General features: G+C 48.3%; 1 protein-coding gene across 8 annotated transcripts in view; it reads left to right on the top strand.

The window, feature by feature from the left end:
- The window catches only part of DTNB (dystrobrevin beta), a 1,143,128-nt gene extending 1,124,180 nt beyond the window's left edge, over window positions 1-18,948 (top strand). For all 8 annotated transcript variants that reach the window (XR_013596287.1, XM_078650028.1, XM_078650030.1 and 5 more), the window contains one exon: window positions 13,940-18,948. The gene's annotated coding sequence lies outside the window, so the exon portion shown is untranslated. The remainder of the gene's footprint in view (window positions 1-13,939) is intronic.
- Window positions 18,949-19,327: the final 379 nt, after the last annotated feature.

Here is a 19,327-nt window from a genome sequence, read left to right on the forward strand (position 1 = left end):
CGATCTTATGTCCAAGATTTCATTAGCAAATAACATCAGTTCTGGTGTAGACCAAATACAGCGCCACAATGCTACCATCCTATAACGTGCAAGATCCTTAAAAGAATGACATCCCATATCAGAGAGAAGGGGTAATATCGGGGTAGATTGGGGGAGACTGACCAAGCTCCGCAGAAACTTGTTTTGTATTTTGTCCAGAGGTGCCAGGTCCGCATAACCCCAAAGATCTGCACCATAAAGGATTGCAGATCTGATTTTTGCGTTATATATTTTTATTGCTGGTGTAATCCTTTTTGTATGTGAACAACGTTGCTCCTTAACCAAGCACCCCGTTAGGCGAGCGGATTTAAGGCATAAGGCTTCAATCTGTGGCTTCCACCGCAACCTATAGTCTAAGACTATACCCAAATATGTCATGACATTCACCTGTTCGAGGTCAGTGCCATTCATGCAGACATGGCTAAGGTGTGGTTTATTTTTTGTTAAGACCATGAATTTCGTTTTTGAGACATTTATCTCTAAATCATTATTTTTACAGAAGTCCATGAACTTATTAATCGCAGACTGTAACCCCGATTGAGTTTTGGCCAGGATCAATGTGTCGTCTGCAAAGATTAGTAGGGGGAATTTTCTGCCTCCTAAAACTGGAGCATCTGTGGGGGTGTCTTCCAGGAACTGCACTACTTGGTTGATAAATTAAAGAAATAAGGTGGGGGCGAGCACACAGCCCTGCCTTACGCCACGAGTGACCGGGAAGGGCTCTGTCACCTGGCCCTGCCTACCCCATCTTATTCTTGCAAAGTTGTTCTCGTGCAGTCTTATAGTTAATTCCAGAAGTTCAGGTGGCATTCCCATTTTCCCCAGCGCAACCCACATCTTCTCTCTCGGCACGAACGCTGCCTAAATAGTCCCCCCTCCTAAAAACACAACCTTCCAATAAATCATGATGAATCTTAGCACTTGATCTATTGTACTTGTACAAGACCTAAAACCCGCTTGCATCGGGGATAAGATGTTATCTGTGCTCATCCAAGTCTGTATTCTTGCCAAAACCATTCTTGCAATAACCTTCTGCACAGCATCTATAAGGCTAATGGGACGATAGTTCCCTGGAGACGAACAATCACCTTTTTTGAAGACCGGTAGGATCTCCGCGCCTCTCCAGGAATCTGGGACCCTAGCCCCATTGGCAATGGTGTTGGCTAATAACGTGATATATTGTACCCAATTATGCTGATCGTATTTGAATAGATCTGCCGGGACGCAGTCCATTCCAGGGGCTTTTCCAGCTTGCACTAAACTTAAAGCCTTCTCAGCCTCTTTAGGATCGAACACTACTAATGGACGTTGCACTAAAAGCAATGTCGACCGGGCCGTCTGAGCATCTCTTAATACCTCACTTGGACCACAAAACTGTGATGCATAGTGGGCCACCCAATCCTCTGCCGAGACATGGTTAGATGGTATTTGTGAGTCCTGTGTCCCGCCCCATTTTACAACCTCCCAAAATTTTAGCTGATTTGATGACAGGCAGGCCTCATACAGGTCCTGCCAGCGACAGTCGTCCCAAGATCGCTTAGCCCTCTTCTGGACCATTTTATAATTTGTCCTTTCCGCTTTGATAACAGATGACACCCTAGATTTTATAGCCTTAATCAATGAGCGGTGGGCCTGTCGGCAAGATTTGTCATACCATTTCGCTCCTGACCAAACTCCCTCCATTCTCCCAAATGTACCAGTCTTCGTGAAATGGGTTTTTAAATTATCAAACAGCTGCTCATGTAAAAAGCTTATCTGTTCTAGTGGGCCTGCATCCGCAATCACTAAATTGGCTCTGTTAACCCAGGTTGCGACTTCATGGGATATTTTATTAAGGGACTTTGGATCTTCCAGAACCCTACACCAGCGGACTCTATGGAAGTCGTTTGTTAAGATGGCCTCGCCTGTCACACAATTAGATGCTTTTGTTCTACCTATCCCCCCCTCAATTTTTAGGCTTAATGTTAACAGGTTATGGTCACTCTCGGGTCGAGCTTGAATTGCCATGTCATCTAACACTGACCAGAACTCTATTTTGATTAAAAAATAATCAATCCTACTAGAGTTTATACCATTATCAAACGTAACCTGCCCTATTTTGTCTGATTTCGCTCGACCATTGGCTGCTCTTAGGCCCCAATCCAAGCAGAAGCCTAGCCAATGTAAGACTGCCTCAGTTACCCTTTTAATAGGATTAAGAGCAAGGACTGGCACATTCCATAGTTGGTCTGCCTCTCCATAACTACCTTCGCCCTCACCGGGTAACGGTTCAAAGGTGCTGTTTAGGTCCCCTGCCACTATAATAAATTTGTCCCTCCCAATTGAATCCAACAAATGGTCGAGGTCATCAATGATTACCGGGCTCCTGCCTCCCGGCAAGCCCCTTGCATAGATGTTAATAATAAATATATCACTTTGGTTGTTACTACTAAGCTTTAATCCCAAAATGTCCTTATTTTCGGCTGTCAGTTCCAAAGGCCTATAGCCAAGGGATTGCCTGATCCAAATTACCAACCCTCCCGATGGTCTACCTTTTTGCCCCTTATTGGCTGATTTGTAAAAGTTAATGTAACCTAAGCGGAAAATTGGGTCTTGAGACCAACTTTCCTGAAAGATGACTATGTCATGCTGGTCTATAAACTCACCCCAGTCAGCCCCATCTATTTTCACCTTCAATCCAGCGATGTTCCATGAGACTATTTTGATCACTGGAACTTGTTTGGAAATTGCAAAGGATTGACTTGTTTTGGTAGCCTCTTCGTGATCAATTATCAAGCTCCCTTCCCTGACCAACAACGGACTGTCTATCGCGACGTCCACCACAGTGCTACTATCACCCTCTCCCACACTATTACTCCCACCCAACGACTTCAATCCCTCCTCATCTTTATTGCACTGTGTTGGGGAACATATTTGCTTCAGCTTACTTTGGGATAGCCGAGAATCCTCTAAACTATTACCTGTAAAACTATTACAGCTTTTGTCGGCTATCATACACAAGGGTCAATCAACTCCTTCCAGACCACTAAGCGGGTCATAGCGATTCTGGAGAGGTGGATAAAACAGGACAAATGGTGCCAGACCCTGGCAATACCTTCCTCTAGGTCTACTGCTTTGGTAGGGATATATTTGGTGAGGCAATCCACTAGGCCTGACTCTTTGGGGATAAAAGTAATGCAGGGATAACGATTGAACATCCTCCACCTTACCAAACCTTGGGTTTCTGCGAATAAAGTCCACCACCCAGGGATCCCTGAAGCTGACTATAATACAGTCCCCCTCTAAGTCTTTTGGGCAATACCCCACCCAATTTACTCTCCTAACATTGAGAATTTCAGTGGAGGACATGGGTGGGAGGGTTCTGTTTTTATTGAGCCAGAAGTTGACTTTATTATGGAGATCCCTATGTGTTTCGGTTTTCCCCACCTCCAAAGGAACAACCCCAGTTAAAATAATGGTCTACGGTTCTGATTTGAGCGGTAGGTTAACACTAGGAGATCTAGGTTTAACAGACTTCATTTCAGGTTGGCCGTGACCAAAAGGCTTGGTTACATTATTAATCTTACTAGGGGCTGGCTGTGTTTTGGAGACTGGACCTACTATAGGTGTTTTTCCCCTGGGTTTGGGAATGACTTTATTTTTCCCCTGCTTTGGATGTTCTTGTTGGTGCAACTGGGGTACTGAGTTAACAATTGTCTCTACCCTTGGCGTTTCGTTAATGGGCTGTAGCTGGCCTCCTGTTTGAGTAGTCCCTTTATTAGTCTGAACTCTGGGGGTCTTTTCCAACCGGGCCGTGTTTTCTCTAACTACTAGCTCCAACTGATCCATTTTATCATTTAGCAACCTTGTCCTTTCCAGCAATGGCAACAATAATGACTTCATCAAAAGTTCTAATTTCCCCAGGAGGATGTCATCATAATTGGACGAGGGTTGATTATTGGCTTGATCGCTAGTTGTTATAAGCCCTGAAATTATGGAAGAGGGATTTATTGAATTCGAAGTGAGATTACTTGTACACTTATTTTTAGATAGTTTCGCAGTGCCCCCCTTCTGAACTATCTCTACCCTCTTCCTCTTGTTGTTAATGGGTCTGGGCGGTGATACCATAATTGGACTTGTTCCCTCCACTAGCTATAGAACTAGAAAGATCAGCTGTATTATTGGTGTTCAATAAGTCATTGAGAAGGGAACTACCTGTTGATATCTCCAGGTCATGGGTAATGACATCATGTTCTATATTCTCTGGGGTCAATGTTGGGCTTTTGTATAGATTGTCGCTGGGGTCGGGCTCCCATAGTGGAACAGGGGATACAGTCTGCCCTATTTTCCCCAGTGAGGACCTTTTCCCAGTTATTAAATCAATAGAAAGCCGTTTTTCAACAAAGGCTATTTCCTTTTCCAGTATACTTGTTGTACGTTTAAAGAAATGATCAATGGTACCGGTAAATACCCCATTTGTAGTCGAGACTTGAACTAATCTTTCTTTTCCTGATCTCAGGGGCATTTTATCGACACTACTTAACCTCCAACCAGCCTCAAAGGATACGACAATAATAGTAGATATGACACCGGATCCAAATTTGTAATTACAAGCTAATATAAAACAGTTAGGAAAAGACCAACAATCTGACCAAACAACAATTACAAATGCGCAAGATCACACTTGAAAGAGGGATGTCCCAACCCAACCTCTATCGGCCTCGGACGGCCTCAGACGGCCCGCCCTTTGCCCGCGCGCGTCCCGCAATGCGGGTGAATGGGAGGGTTTTTAAACACCAGAGGGGTGGCGGGAAGAGTCCCAGGTGTGCTCGATCTCTATCGCGCACTACCGCCTGTGACTCGCAGTCCCGCACCCTCACAAACCAATGTACTTCCAGGCAGAGTCAAAAGTTACGAAATCCCAATGGGCTTGGCAGGTCTTGAATCACCACGCTATGCAGGATAAAGGTCCCAATCAGCAAAACGGCAACGAGCGGCACCCGCGGAGCGGGGGCCGCGAGCCGTGATAAAGAGCCGGGAGGAGGGGGCGGGAAGAGTCCCAGGTGCGCTCGATCTCTATCGCGCACTACCGCCTGGGACTCGCAGTCCCGCACCCTCACAAACCAATGTACTTCCAGGCAGAGTCAAAAGTTACAAAATCCCAATGGGCTTGGCAGGTCTTGAATCACCACGCTATGCAGGATAAAGGTCCCAATCAGCAAAACGGCAACGAGCGGCACCGGGAGAGAATCAATAACAAATCAATAGTTAAAAACCTTTTACAAAGAGCCAAGCCTTAAAGGATCCCTAAAGTTACTTAAGTATTAGATCTTTCTCAAATTATGATGAAGAGAATCCCGCGGTGTAGCATCAAGAAGAGGATGTGGTGGGAGAGTCAGAAAAAAGCTGAAGCGACCCGCAGAGTTAAAATAATTAGCAATTTTGCCAGAGAAATTTGGGATATTTTTGCGATAAGCCCAACCTTGGCTATTTATCTGATGCCCTTTTCTTCCTTTTGTCCCCTCCTTTTTCACGGTTTTCATTTTTTCCCCATCTGATTGTATTTCATTGATTTGACGTAAATATTCCAAGGGCAGGGCAGCGTCAGGGAATGGATAATTATAGGAGTTTCATCTAACTTGTTTGGTGACGGGACCGGCAGAGCTCACCCTGCATCAGCGACAGCAAACCATTATGTGTTGTGTGGGGGTGGCAAAGGTATTCTGAGGATTAGAAGGGTCATAGACAGATTTATAATGGTGGCTGGTATAAAGGTGCCTGGCATTATATACTATTATGGATGGCAGTGAATGGCAGAGGCTCACAAGCAATGCATTCAGCAGATAGGTCTTCTCTTAAAATCTAATGATCCATAGTTCAAGAAGAAAAGCGGCTGAAAACATTGCCGGCACTAGCTCAGATATGGATTGATGCAAGTGTGGAACTCCATGTCCAGCTCACCTAGGTACTTCACTCAATATGGCATAGTTGCCAATGTGAACAGTTATTATGGGGTTTTTAGGGAAACAAACCAGGATATTGACAGATTTTTCTTTGGTTGACAGTAATTTGTTTAAACAATTTCGGCAGATGAAACTTCAGTATAACATATCCTAGAATCATGCATTTGGGGGGCGGAGCTAGCTGGCGTCCATGCAAGACGCGTGAGCGCTGAGCTCCTCGCCTGTGCCCCGCCAAACTTCGTCAAAATCATCCTTCTGACACCCTGCCAGCGCTCAAAGTGGTAGCGGACCTCTGGACTGGGCTCCGGTCTGGTGACGGCCCTTTGCCCGGCTGAGATCCGGTGAGGGGAAGCTTAGCAGCGAGGCGGACGGCGCTGGGACGGACCAGGCCGCGATCCCCGGACTATCCTAGGGGGCTGCCCGGGCTGCGTCGCATTGCGTGCGGCTCGAGGGGCAGGGGCGGGCTCGGCCTCCTTCAACAGCTGCTGATCGGCTGGGCCTAGTCGGTGGTTACACGACTGGCTCTGGGCGGTGTTGGAGCGGATCGGCTCCCGTCCTGTGCAGCCTCGAGAGGGACACCAGTAAAGACGTGGGAGAGGCGCGCGCTTGCTGGAGGGAGGCCCAAGTGACCTACTGGTCTACCGGAGAGGCGCCCTGTTTGCCTGTACCTGGCCCTACGCTGAGAGAGGAGCACGGCGAAACTGTGAGTGTACTGCGCCCTGGAATTGAGGTGGGCCGGCTGCCCAGTATACGTGAGGTCCAGGAGGGACACTGTTCGGGGTGGCGTCTCGGAAGGAGGGCCTATCTGCATCACGGTGCGGACAGCCGCCATCTTGTGCACCGGGCTTGCTGCGTAACACCCCGGCCTGGAGTAGCCGCCTCCACAGCACCCACTGCTTGCCCAACTACCAGCCGCAGGTGGTGCGTTCCTGGCTACTGGGCACATCGACCGCATGACCACCAGGAACGCCATGGGAAAAGGCGACAAATCCCAGCCCAAGCTGTCGTTCGACCAACGGAAGGCGAAGGGGGCTGAAGGGCCAGCTCCGGCCACTTCGCCGCGTCCCGCCACTTCTGAGAACTCCCTATGTTTGGAAATCCGCGATATGCTGGGGGTTATGGAAAAAGGCCTGCAAGACAGCATGGCAGCGATCAGTACTAAAATTGATGCCCTGACATATCGGATGGACCGCATGTCCGAGAGAGTTGATAAACACGCAGAGCGGCTGGACATGGCGGAGAGGCGGCTGACGGAGGCGGAGGAGGCCCAGACGGAATGGGATAAAGACCGCAAGCAGTTCGGACGACTACTCCAAGTCATTCAAGATAAGACGGAAGATTTGGCGGCGCGTTCGCGGCGCTCCAATCTACGCATTACGGGAGTGGCGGAATCCACTAGCACCGGTAAAATGGAGCTGTTTGTTGAGAAACTCCTTCAGACACTCTTAGGGGAGGATGTCTTCTCCCCTATGTTCATTGTCGAGAGGGCCCATCGCACTCTGGGGCCGCGGCCGCAACCAGGACTCCCACCGCGACCAATCATAGCGAAGCTATTGAACTATCGAGATAGGGACTTGGCACTACGGCTGGCCAGAGAGAAGGGAGAGCTGCAGTTTGAGGGTATGAACATCTCCCTCTACCCGGACTTCACAGCGAGAGTGCAGGAGGAAAGGAAGCGCTTTGCCCCATACAAGAAGCAACTGAGAGATCTAGGGCTTGACTACGCCATGCTGTACCCTGCGAGGCTTCGCATCAACAGGCAGGGTCACTCTCACTTTTTCACCGACCCCGCGGAACTCAAGAAATCCCTGAAGGTGTGGGAGAAGGACAAACGTAATAGCCAGAGGAGTCAGCGGGAGGACATGGAAGCTTCGTCCCAAATGGACGACCAGGAGTAGCTGAGTGAATGGGTGGCGTTGATGGTCTGACAGCGCCTGGTTGCGCTGGGGCCGGGGCACAGTCGGTGCGGGTCCGTCGAGACATGAGTTTGGGATCTTTCTGGTTTCTTCCGGGACGGTTTGACTGTGCTGGGGAGTGGGTGGCGTGACGCTCAGCTGGCTCTGTGTTGCTGTGGGGTGGACCTTCCCACGAGCGGGAACTACATTAATTGACTGTGAAGACAACAGCTGGCAGGGATGTCGAATGCTGGGCGGGGGCGGGGTGGGGGAGCGTGAGAAGTTTAAGGTCTTGGACCCATTTTTGAGCTGTTGTCTGGCTAGATACCTCTGCCCCTGCGCTTTTGGCTTTTGGCTCCTTCGGGGGCTCTTTGGGGTTTGTAGAGTTTGTTGACGGACAGGGGGGGGATGATGGGTGGTGATGGGGTCTGTCTGACCGGGTTGGGGATGGTCGGCTGTGGGCGGGAGGGAGGTTGTTCTCTAGTTCCTTTGTTGGGTATGTTGTGTATGATGACTGGGGGTAGTGGGGGGGATTTGTGTGTTCAAGCACGTGGGGATGTTCAAATATTGAGGGGATTGCGGCCTGCGACGGGGAAATGTGTAATGCTGTGTCTTGTTTATTGCCTGGTGCTACCGGTGACTGCCTTCGGCCTGGGGGGCGTTGCTCTCGCCATCTTTAGAGTCACGATGGTACACTCACGATTGCAATGTCGAATGCCGCCCTGAATGATCCCGCACTCACCCCGCACACTCTCAAAATGATGACATGGAATGTAAGGGGCTTGAATGATCACCGCAAGTTGAGGAAGGTCCTTAGTTATCTACACCGTCACAGGGTTGACTTAGCCCTTTTGCAGGAAACTCATCTGCCTGCCCACAGCAGGAGGTTACAGACACGAGGGTTGGCGGGACACATAGTGGCGTCTGGCTTCACAACACATTCCCGGGGGGTACTGACCTGGGTTAGCCCTTCCTCGCAACTAAAATTGATCCCAGTGGTGGCAGATACGGAGGGTCGATATGTCCTAACTAGATGTGTGGGTAAGGGACTAGACCTGCTAATTGTTAATGTCTACGGCCCTAATTATGACAACCCTGGCTTCTATGCTGCCCTGTCCGCCCTATGTAGAACGCACGCACAGCCTGGGATGTTGTGGGGGGGTGATTTTAACTTTGTTTTTGACCCTGAGAGGGACCGCTCCTTTGGCCCTGCCCGGCGGCCGGTGGCTTCTGCTGCCTACATGAGGGCCGAACTACTTAAACTTGACCTGGTTGATGTCTGGAGGGAAAAACACCCCACGCTCGGTGGCTTCACACACTACTCGGCTTTTCATAATGTCCACACTCGGATAGACTATTGGTTGGCGACTCCTTCGGTCCAGCGTTGTATTGGCACTTGCAAGGTTCTCCCGCGTACCCTCTCTGACCACTCTCCCGTTGTGGTGCATCTCACCACAGCTAGGAGGGGTATCCCGGCATTTACCTGGAGGTTCCCTCCCTTCACCCTGTTGGATGATCTATTTAGGGGCGAATTGGCAGAGGATATTGAAGGATTCTTTGCCACTAATCTGGGCTCTGTAGATCTCTTCTCCACGGTCTGGGAGACGTTCAAGGTTTTTATCAGAGGTGTGGCTATGTCTAAACATTCCAGTGTATTGCGCTCTATTAGACGGGAGTTAACAGCGATAGAAGTCAAGCTGGCGGACTTGGAGAGCAGACAGCTTAGGGACCCCGGTCCTGACGTTGACATGCTGCTCACCCCTTTGTTATCAGAGTATCAGACGCTGGCTGACAGGGAGGTTCTCTACCTGGGAAAATATGCTACAGCCCGGGTATACGGAGAGGGGGATAGGCCGGGCGCCCTTCTGGCCCGTATGGTCAGGGGTTCTCGCAAACCTTTGGTGATTGACGAGCTGACCACCCCAGAGGGTGACGTGGTCACAGATGAGGAGCAAATCCTGACAACCTTCAGTCGCTATTATGCTGACCTCTATCGGTCCAAGTCTCTAGGCGCGGAAGATGCCACGGACGACTATCTGGGACATATCGCTATGCCACTCCTGCGGAATTCGGATAGGGAATTCCTGATGGCCCCCTTTCAGGAGGACGAAATCCTGGAGGCCCTAGCAGGCATGTGGGCGGGTAGTGCACCGGGTTCTGACGGGCTCACGGTGGGCTTCTATAAAGCCTACAAGGGAATCCTGCTCCCACACTTGGTCACCCTCTTCGACGAGATCTGTGAAGATGGGGAAATGCCCCTCTCCATGCGGGAGGCGCTGCTGGTCACCATTCCGAAGCCGGGGAAACCTCCGAATCAGTGCAGTTCATACAGGCCCCTTAGTCTGCTCAACGTGGACGCTAAGATATACGCGAAGGTGCTGGCCAACCGGCTGGCCCTCTTAGTCCCGAAACTGGTGGCGCCTGAACAGTCTGGGTTCGTCCCATGCAGGAATCTGACGTTAAATATACGCACAGTCCTGGGCACCATGCAGCATGTGAGGCAGGAGAACAGCGCGCTGGCGATTTTCCTGGATATGGAAAAGGCATTCGACTCTGTTGAATGGCCGTTTATGGTTCGGGTGCTTCGGAAGCTGGGCTTGGGAGAACCATTTCTGCAGAGGGTTGGCGCCCTGTATCACCGTCCGTCGGCCAGACTAAAACTGGGGGATAGGGTGTCGGCACCGATTCATATCAGTAGGGGGACACGGCAGGGATGCCCCCTATCGCCGCTACTTTATGCGCTGGTTGCGGAGCCTCTAGCCTGCGCCTTCAGGGAGTACCACAGTTTGGAGGGGATCAGCTTCCCCTGCTATAAGATAGGGATATCGACGTACGCTGATGACACCTTGCTGTACGTCCGAGACCCGGAGTCGAACTTGACTTCGGTCCTCAGAGAGGTGGTCGGCTTTGGCTCACTCTCGGGTCTGCGAGTGAATTGGGATAAATCTATCGCTTTCCCTCTCACTCCTGTGACACAACCCTTCACTATGGAGTACCCCCTAAGGTGGACCACTGATTCGGTCCGATATCTGGGTATTCAGCTGCACACCGACCCGGAGGTCCTGGTACGAGATAACTACGGCGTGGCCTTTTCTAAATTGGTAGAGGATGTGGACGCCTGGAGCAAACTCCCGCTGTCCCTCCTGGGCAGGATTGCTATTATGAAGATGATCGTACTGCCCCGGTTCCTGTTTCTCTTCACGAATATACCAGTGGTGCTCTCGAAGGCTTTCTTCAAGCAGCTCACGCAAGTTCTCATTCGGCTGGCATGGGCCGGCAAACAACCTAGAATACGGTGGGCGACGCTGATTCTTCCCTGCGAAATGGGGGGTCTGGGTGCCCCTGACATGGAACGTTACTACCGAGTAGCGCAGGCGGCTCACCTGCATTCATGGGTCCACGGCGAAGCACGCACACCGCACTTGATCCTGGAGCGACTGTTTGCAGACCCGCTCCCTCTTCCAGCCACGATAAGCCTCCCACTGGATCGATCGGTCGGGCGACTCGACTCCCTTAAGGCGACCAACCATGCATGGCATGCACTGATACGTGCACGCGACTGTGCAAGGTTATACTCAACTCTGATGCCGATTGAGTGGGCGCTCTGGCTAGGACCCCTGAGAGAGAGAGGCGTTGTTGAGACCCTTCGCTCTTTGGGAATCGTGAGGATGGAGGACCTGTTTGTTGAGGGCACACTTAAAACCTGGGATCAGCTTGCTCCGCAGACTGCGGGCCCCTCATTGCTCCAGCAATTTCAGTTCCACAGGCTGCGCTCGGCTTACCAGGAGGAGGTAGGCTTGGCTGTGGAGGAACCCGAGGAGGTCCCTGAGCTGACCTATATTATTAAAACTAAAACTCCGGCTAAGCTACTCTCGAATGTTAACAGGTTGGGAGTGGCGCACCAGCGGCTGCTGCAATCTAAAGCCAGAGAGGCGTGGCAGGAGGATCTGCAATCGCCTATAGACGACATCATGTGGCGATACTGCTGCTCCAGCACCCGTAAGATCTCCCTTAATGGCAGGCACAGGCTGGTGCATTTTAAGTTCCTCCAGAGGGTGTATTACACTCCCGAACGACTGCACCGCTATGGCCTACGGTCCTCGGCGGAATGTGAGCGTTGTCGCACTCTGGTTGCCGACTTTTTCCACATGGCGTGGCTCTGCCCCGGAGTGCACGCATTCTGGCAGGAGGTGTTCGCTGAGCTTGATCAGATGCTAGGGGAGACGCTGCCCCGGGCACCGGCGCTGGCACTGCTCGGTTTTTCTAAGCCACTCCCGCCATCACTTCGCCGGCTGGCCGATATGGCGTTGCTGATCGCCAGGAGAGTTGTGGCGTCCTGTTGGATGCGTGGGCCGCTCCCCACCGTGGAGAGATGGAGGAGGGATCTGCGGTACTGCTGTACACAAACCGAGTTGTACAGTGAATTGCTACCACCTAGGAGTAGACTTTTGGGACCTCTATAAAGAATATTTACAGAAGGGGGAGGAGGGAAGTTCGGGCACGTCAGAGGTGGGGGATCTTCAGGACCAAGTTTCAGAGTAGAGGGCTGGACGGGCGGGGGTTCCTTCCTATGGGATGAGGAGTGATGGAGGTAGTGGGGGGGTGCTGGGATAGCCTTGCCGTTTCAAACACGTGAGGGGTGTGGAGGGTGGGCCACTGAAGGGGTTAGGCAATCGGGGGTACGGGGTAGGACGGGACACGGTATACACTCACCACGTTTATTCTTGTTCAGACCAACTTGGCATTACACGGACACACACACGGGTGGGAGGGGGGAGTTTGGAATAGGGGTTTGGGTAGGTTTCTGAATGTTCTTGTTTCCCTTTGACCTTCCATAACAAGAGACCTTGCCTTCGAGTTTTTATTGATGGGTGGTCAGTTGTCGTGCTGCATTGCGAGCTGCCTCCGAGGGGGAGTTAATACCAACAATGTTGAGCTGGTTCCACTACATTTTGCCGCCGGGCCCCCGGGATGCCGGTTACTATGGCTGTGTAACACTTTTGACTGAGGAGTTATTGAGCTTTGTGTAGCCAAGCAATGTACGTTTGTCAATACTTATGTAACGACGATGACTTTGAAGTTAATAAAGGTCTTTAAAAAAAAAAAAAAGAATCATGCATTTATATATTAAGAACAACGTTTTACTGCTTTTTTGAATAAGGCTAATTCATAAAGGATAGTAAAATGTTCAACTGCGCTCACACTTTAAGGATTTTAAGGACTGGGGATATTGGACTGGTTACATAGTTCAAGCATAAAGCATTGTCAATACATGCAGCCAGTGGACTGCGGAGCAGGGACTTAATGTGGTAAGGCAAGGTAGATAACGAGACCGAGGTTATTAAATCACCTGCCGCAGCAAATTTCAAAATGCACAGATTTTCTCCAAAACCAAGACTATCCTCTACCCTGGCCAAGTTGTTTCAAGAACGTTGAAGCACATTCTGGCGTGGGATCACCCTAGGAGGTTAAAAGCGGTGTTGATCCATGTGCGATCTGATCACCAGGTGACCTCAGAATATGGGAGCAAGATTCTTCTTAAAATCACCAGGAGGTGGAGAGGAAATTATGCCCTTAGCAATAATGGATATTTATAGAGGGGTGTGTCTATCCCAGATCATTTCATTATCGCTCCCTAGTCATTGTGTGATTGCTACCAGAGTGGTAGTTATCAACAGTGGAAGAGTGGTACCTGCTATTTATTGGTGGAGTGACTTGTGAGCTAAAAATCAGCTGGGTGGGAGGGTAAGGATAAAAATTCTTCTGAGAAAAATTGTCTTCTTGGTTGCCTGTTTGGGTAATTAGGAGGATAGGAAAAAGAAGCAAAGAATGGGGAAATACATTGTGTGGACAAAGAATATACAGATATACCCCACCAAGTATCATGGCTGTATTTCTGTATGTTTAGATTTCATTTAGCTGTTTTCACATTCATTATAAATAAATAAAATAAAGGCGATTAACTTGATTTTTCATTTGCATATTGTTGGTATTGGCATTGCAAAGTTTGATTAGGGGTTTAGCCCCTTCAAAAATCTTCATCAATTTTTTTCCTCTTTGTAGGCACAGAACGTCCCAAGAAGCCAGGCATTACCACATCCTTGTGAAACGCCAGCATTTTTCATTGATACATTCAGTCAAGTGCCAGTGCAGACTGCCGCTGTGTGCCGGCAGAGACCAGAGGACACCCGCATCTCAGCTGGCCAGGGGGCTTTCAGAGACATCTTACCTCACTTGTGCATGTACGATTTACATAGCTACGTCCGGTATAACCATCTCCGCTTACGAAGGGAATGGTGCCGGACTGTAGACGAGGCATTTACCACTCAAGCGTATTTACCACTCGAAAGCAAATAAATTATTATTTTTTTAATTTAATTTTATTTCTACTACTGAAGGGATGTTGTCGTCAGTTCAGTCTGATGTTTTATTCATGATCTTGACCTTGATATATTCTCCAAGCATCAGATTAAAAGCTATATAGTGGGTCGCCTGTTAAGTGCTAAAAAGGTGGATCCATTTTTAACGAGCGAGGATACAGACCTACAGAAGTTTTCTGTGTCTATGATAATGTTTTGTGTCCATAACTTTTGGTAGCTGCATGTTGTCCACGTTGATGTTCTGTGTGCATGCCAAAGGCAAAGGGAATATTGCAAGTAAGAGGGCTGAGCATGGTGGTTTGTGTCTGTGGGTTATCCGCATCACACTCCTTACCTTTGTCTGCTTTTCTTGTCATATTTTGGTGGTCCCCTAGAGCGACTAAAAGGCAAAAATATTGCATTCAGGAGGGTATTTCATTTTTTATTATGACCCGCAGAATAGCTTTTGGTGGAGAAATCCACTCATTGAATATTTACTCCCACATCTCAGTACAAGCCTTTTTCTGAAATTGTGGCATCAAGTTTGTATAAAGCACTAGTTTCCTATACAGTGTAGTGAGTGGTCCAAAAATACAAGATGGCGTTAGCGGTGTGCTCTGTTGTCTTGTTCACAGCTTCTTCCAGTGCATAGTTTGAATGGTACCGTTTAAACATTTTTATTTCAATATTGTGCTTGCAATGATCTCATTTTCCTATGTGCCTCTAATCTCTGGCAGCCAGTGCGTCAAAATCATTCCCAGAGACAGGACTCCATAATTCAGGTTTAGATTCTACAGTTTGATATTGAGGTTTGACCTCTTTGACTCTTCTAGGATTTTTGATCAATAGCCTGTCCATCCTACTGAGAGCAGGAACTGTGTGTCGAGAACAGCTTCAGGACAAGAGCGCAGGCAAGTGTTAGTCCTTGTACGTTGCAGCCATTGAAGAGATTGTATGGAAGAAACTCTTAAAGCTATTTCTTTGCATCTGTGTGTGTGTGAGATCTTTTGTCTAACCTAGGAAAGTCAGGGGTTTCATGCAAAAAAATCGTATACAAATATCTAAGATTCCAACGAGCCAAACTATAGCACTTAAGATACAATAATTGTGCAAATGATTTTACTGGACCATCACAAGTATCCGTGATAATTGCGGGTGCAAGAAAACCTCCTTGTTACATAATGTGTGATATCAGTACAGTTAACAACAGGTCGCTTTTTCTTATCGAGTGGAAGTCTCCTTTTGATTTTCACTACATATTGTGAGAGTTTTGTGTGGTATTCAGATTTTTCCAGAATAGTCATGGTTGGAGTTGTATATACTTGTGTCTCTAATTCTTTACTTGGTCACAAAGTCTATTTTCCTAGCTATTCTTGCCAGTAATGCTGGTAGAAAAGCAGCCCTAACGGTGGCTCTTGGGATCAATAAGGCTTTAAATGGGATTGTCCCTGCGAACACCGAGCTCTCCTGAAGTGCTCTCGCATCCTTCTACCGGTACTTTCAACTTTTTGTGGCTTAGATTTAGATGGTAAGATCAGAAAGACTGGATCAGTAGATTTACTTGAAGGATTTTAGCACATGTTCCTTGTTTATTGTTTTGAAAGCTTGTATCATCAGTTAATGGGAGATCCTGTCTTTAATAAATTGTCGTTTACACCATGCCCTTTAAATTATGTTGATCAGAATCTAAATTGAACCAGGTACCCTCTTTTCAATTTGTTTGTTCTATAATTCTGGTCAGATTTCTGGCTTTTCATAGTAGCCTCTGGCAAGACTCCTTGTCTGAGGGCGCCCCTTATATACCCTGCGTGGACTTTTAGGGCGTGATGTCTCCCCATCACAGCGAGCTAGTAATCTCACTGGATCCTCTGCCCCCTCTTCCACTGCAGAGAGCCTGTCCTTCATTGTACCAAGCATGGTTATGGGTCCTCGCCTGAAATGGTGACCTCAGAGTTCCCACTGCCCAGAGGAGCCTCACTTTGTGGCCGCATTCCTCGATCTGCCTCTGCCAGTGGGCAGTCAGGCAAAAACATGTATAATCCATTTTCCACGTCTGCACGCTGAACCTCAGTGTGTCCCGTGACCTTACACTGCAGCCGTTGCAGGTCTTTTTGTTCTTCCTAAAAAGAAGACCTCTATCTTTCAATAACGATATATTTGTGGAGAGGAATGGTACAAATCCCCATATCACTATGAGATACTTCCAAGCGTCTCTGAAGGGGCAGAGTCCTTCTGTCTCAATCCGCTCATGCTTACGTAGGCAACATACATTCCACAAGGCAAGTGGTGTTGCCACAGATATTGTGCAAATGCAGTGGTAAGTCATAACCCCATGAGTGGGGGTGCATGGAGCTTGACAGACAACGTTGTAACACCCTGAAGTAGAAATGAACTCGCTGCTGAGTCTTCTGAAAATATACCAGTATATTTGTTGCTAATCTACCAAAGAGAGTCCACATTGTCATGCAGCAGGTATGAGGACAGCCCCACATTGCAGGGATTCATTAAAAGCAGAAGGCCTTTATCACGTTTGCAGGATCTTCTCCAGTGTGATGGACAACTCCTTTGGGAGTTAACAGTTATTGCCTGGTCTTTGTCGGTCTAGAAGAAACTGCTGTCCATTTTCAAAAGCCCCTTACAGAAGGCTGAAAGCGATCGCAGGCTGCTCTTTGAATTGAGCTAGGTGCCTCGACAGCCAACACCACCATGAATCTCTATAGTCACATGTTGTGGTCCTGCTACCCTGGCATTGGGAGGAAATGTGGTTCCCAAAGAACTGGTCTTCTGTGGTTGGGGTACATGAAGGACAAACAGCTGGGGTGTACCTAGATGATTAATCTAAGGCACCCTCAGGAGAGAGGATGTGGCCTAACGGCTAGGGTTCTAGACCTCAAATCTGAGGAACCAGGTTCGAGTCTCGGCAGCGACATTCAACATCCTGTGATTCTGGGTAAATTACATAATTTGCCTGTGCCTAACAAAAAAAATGAATGTGTCCTTGTGTAATGTAACTGGTGCTCATGTAAAGCGCTCTGATACTTGATACCTTTGGGTCAAGTTCACGCTATATAAAACTCTGGAGAGAAAAAACACTGTCACTGCCTTATGGCGTGAACAAAGTGCACAAACCCATGCGAAATATCTCAGACAACAGGTCACACCCATGGATTTCTTGGGCCTGTTGGAGACCATCACAGTGATGTGAAGAGCCTTCCGTCAGAGATACAGCCAGTGCTCCATGATACGGTGGGGAAGCAGCCGCATAGGGTGGAACCTCTGAGCAACTCCCACACAGCTACTAGGTTATCGGTCACCAAGGTATTTGATGCCCTGAGGCAGAACGGGGCATCCGTCAACTCCCGCACAGCTTCGAGGTTATAGGTCATCCAGGTGTTTGACACCCTGTGTCAGAACAGGAGCCTGCATGTTATTACTGAGGTTGCATGCTGTTTCTCACACACTTGTACTGCCTTACCTCATTTGTGTGTGGTAAAACAGCATGTGGCAGTACCACGGTCACCAAGAGGCAGCTGAAAAGCATACCTGGTCTGGTAATAAAGCATGACTTCAATGCAGTAACATTGAGAGTTCCTTTGGTGACTTCAGACATGCTACCACTCGTATCTGATGAACATTCTTCACTTTGCTGATGGAGATTCTAACTTTTCATTGTCTGTCAAAGAATGTAAATCTGTTTTGTTGGGGTTCTTTTCTGTGAAATCAATCTATTTTTTTGTGAGTTTGGGTTCTCTAGTGTCAAACAGGCACTTATTCCAAAGGATAGAAAACAATTGTATTCACTTGTCCCCTGGCTCCATCTGTCTTCTTTTGTCTCTGGGAATTCCCTTCTGGATGCGTCTTCATGTTTTCCTTGTTCTGCAGATTCCCGGAGCTCTGCAATCTCTTTGCTTGATGTGAATGGTGCACGTGGCTCTTTCTTTAATGTAAATATTTTTACAGAGTGCCAGGGTTGCCGCAATTCAGGAGACTGCGGTGGGCGGTGTACTTTACTACGGCATGTTCAAAGGATCCATGTCTTCCTCAACAATGCCACTTAGTAATTACACTTTGTTGACCCAGGCTGGTTCCCTGACAGTGACCAGTGGTTTCTCCCAGAACATTTACTCTGAGACCCCTCCCAAACCACACCAGCTATCTTCTTCCAAGGATAAAGGCTTGCTGACTGGCTTTCTTGTCTGAACTACTGTTCTTAAAAGGGACACTTCCGGGTCCTGCGGCTGAACTAAGTGGCCTCTGGCTCCTTCCTGATGGCTTGTTTCTCCTCTCCTTTGCAGTTCCAGGGAGTCCTTCTACAACTCTGGTACGGTCTCTAGAACTGAAGCCCCATTAGATTGGTAGACGGGGAAGGCTGGGTTCCTGTCCCTGGCACCATATGTATTTATAAACATACCTATCTTTAAATCCAATAAAGTGACAAGGAAAGTAAACAAAGCATGGCTGCAGCCTTTCTCTTGTGTGTACTGCAAGGAGATTTGTCTTTGGTACTGGATACCACTGTTGAATGTATGTATTATATTTGGTTTAATGCCAACTGTGTGCGTGCGCGTGGATGATTTTTCATGAACCAAACGTTACAAATGTCATTGAAAATCTTGTACATGTTGCAAATCTGTCTAATAAACAAATGTAAACTGGAAGCCATGTGCTCTCTCATCTGACAATTATTTAATAAATTCTCCACATTGCTTACAATCTCTTGGCATTATTGTTGTTTTTATGTAAACAGGGAATATGTTTGCGTGTTTTGGCCAAAAGCGTGCCATTCATATGCGAGCGGAGGGCTGTTCTTGTGTGCTCCAAACGAGTGGGAGGTGATGGCGGCTGCCAATCTGTCGCTGTCTGATTTTGCAGTTCGAATGGTAAAATACCAAAAGCATGTTTTGTAAATGAAATCCTAAATGGAATTGGGCATGCCTCTCCCAACAGGTCCTGAGAGTTGAATGCTGTGTCTTGCAAGAACCCCAGTGGGTTTTCCAAAATCTGAACATTGGTTGGATCAAGCACTGGACAGCCTTAAAGTCGCACATATGGGACGCGCAATACAGGAACAAGGGTTCTCCCCCGGCCCAGC

This window comes from Lissotriton helveticus, chromosome 6 (genome assembly GCF_964261635.1).
Source record: "Lissotriton helveticus chromosome 6, aLisHel1.1, whole genome shotgun sequence".
Taxonomy (NCBI): Eukaryota; Metazoa; Chordata; class Amphibia; order Caudata; family Salamandridae; genus Lissotriton; species Lissotriton helveticus.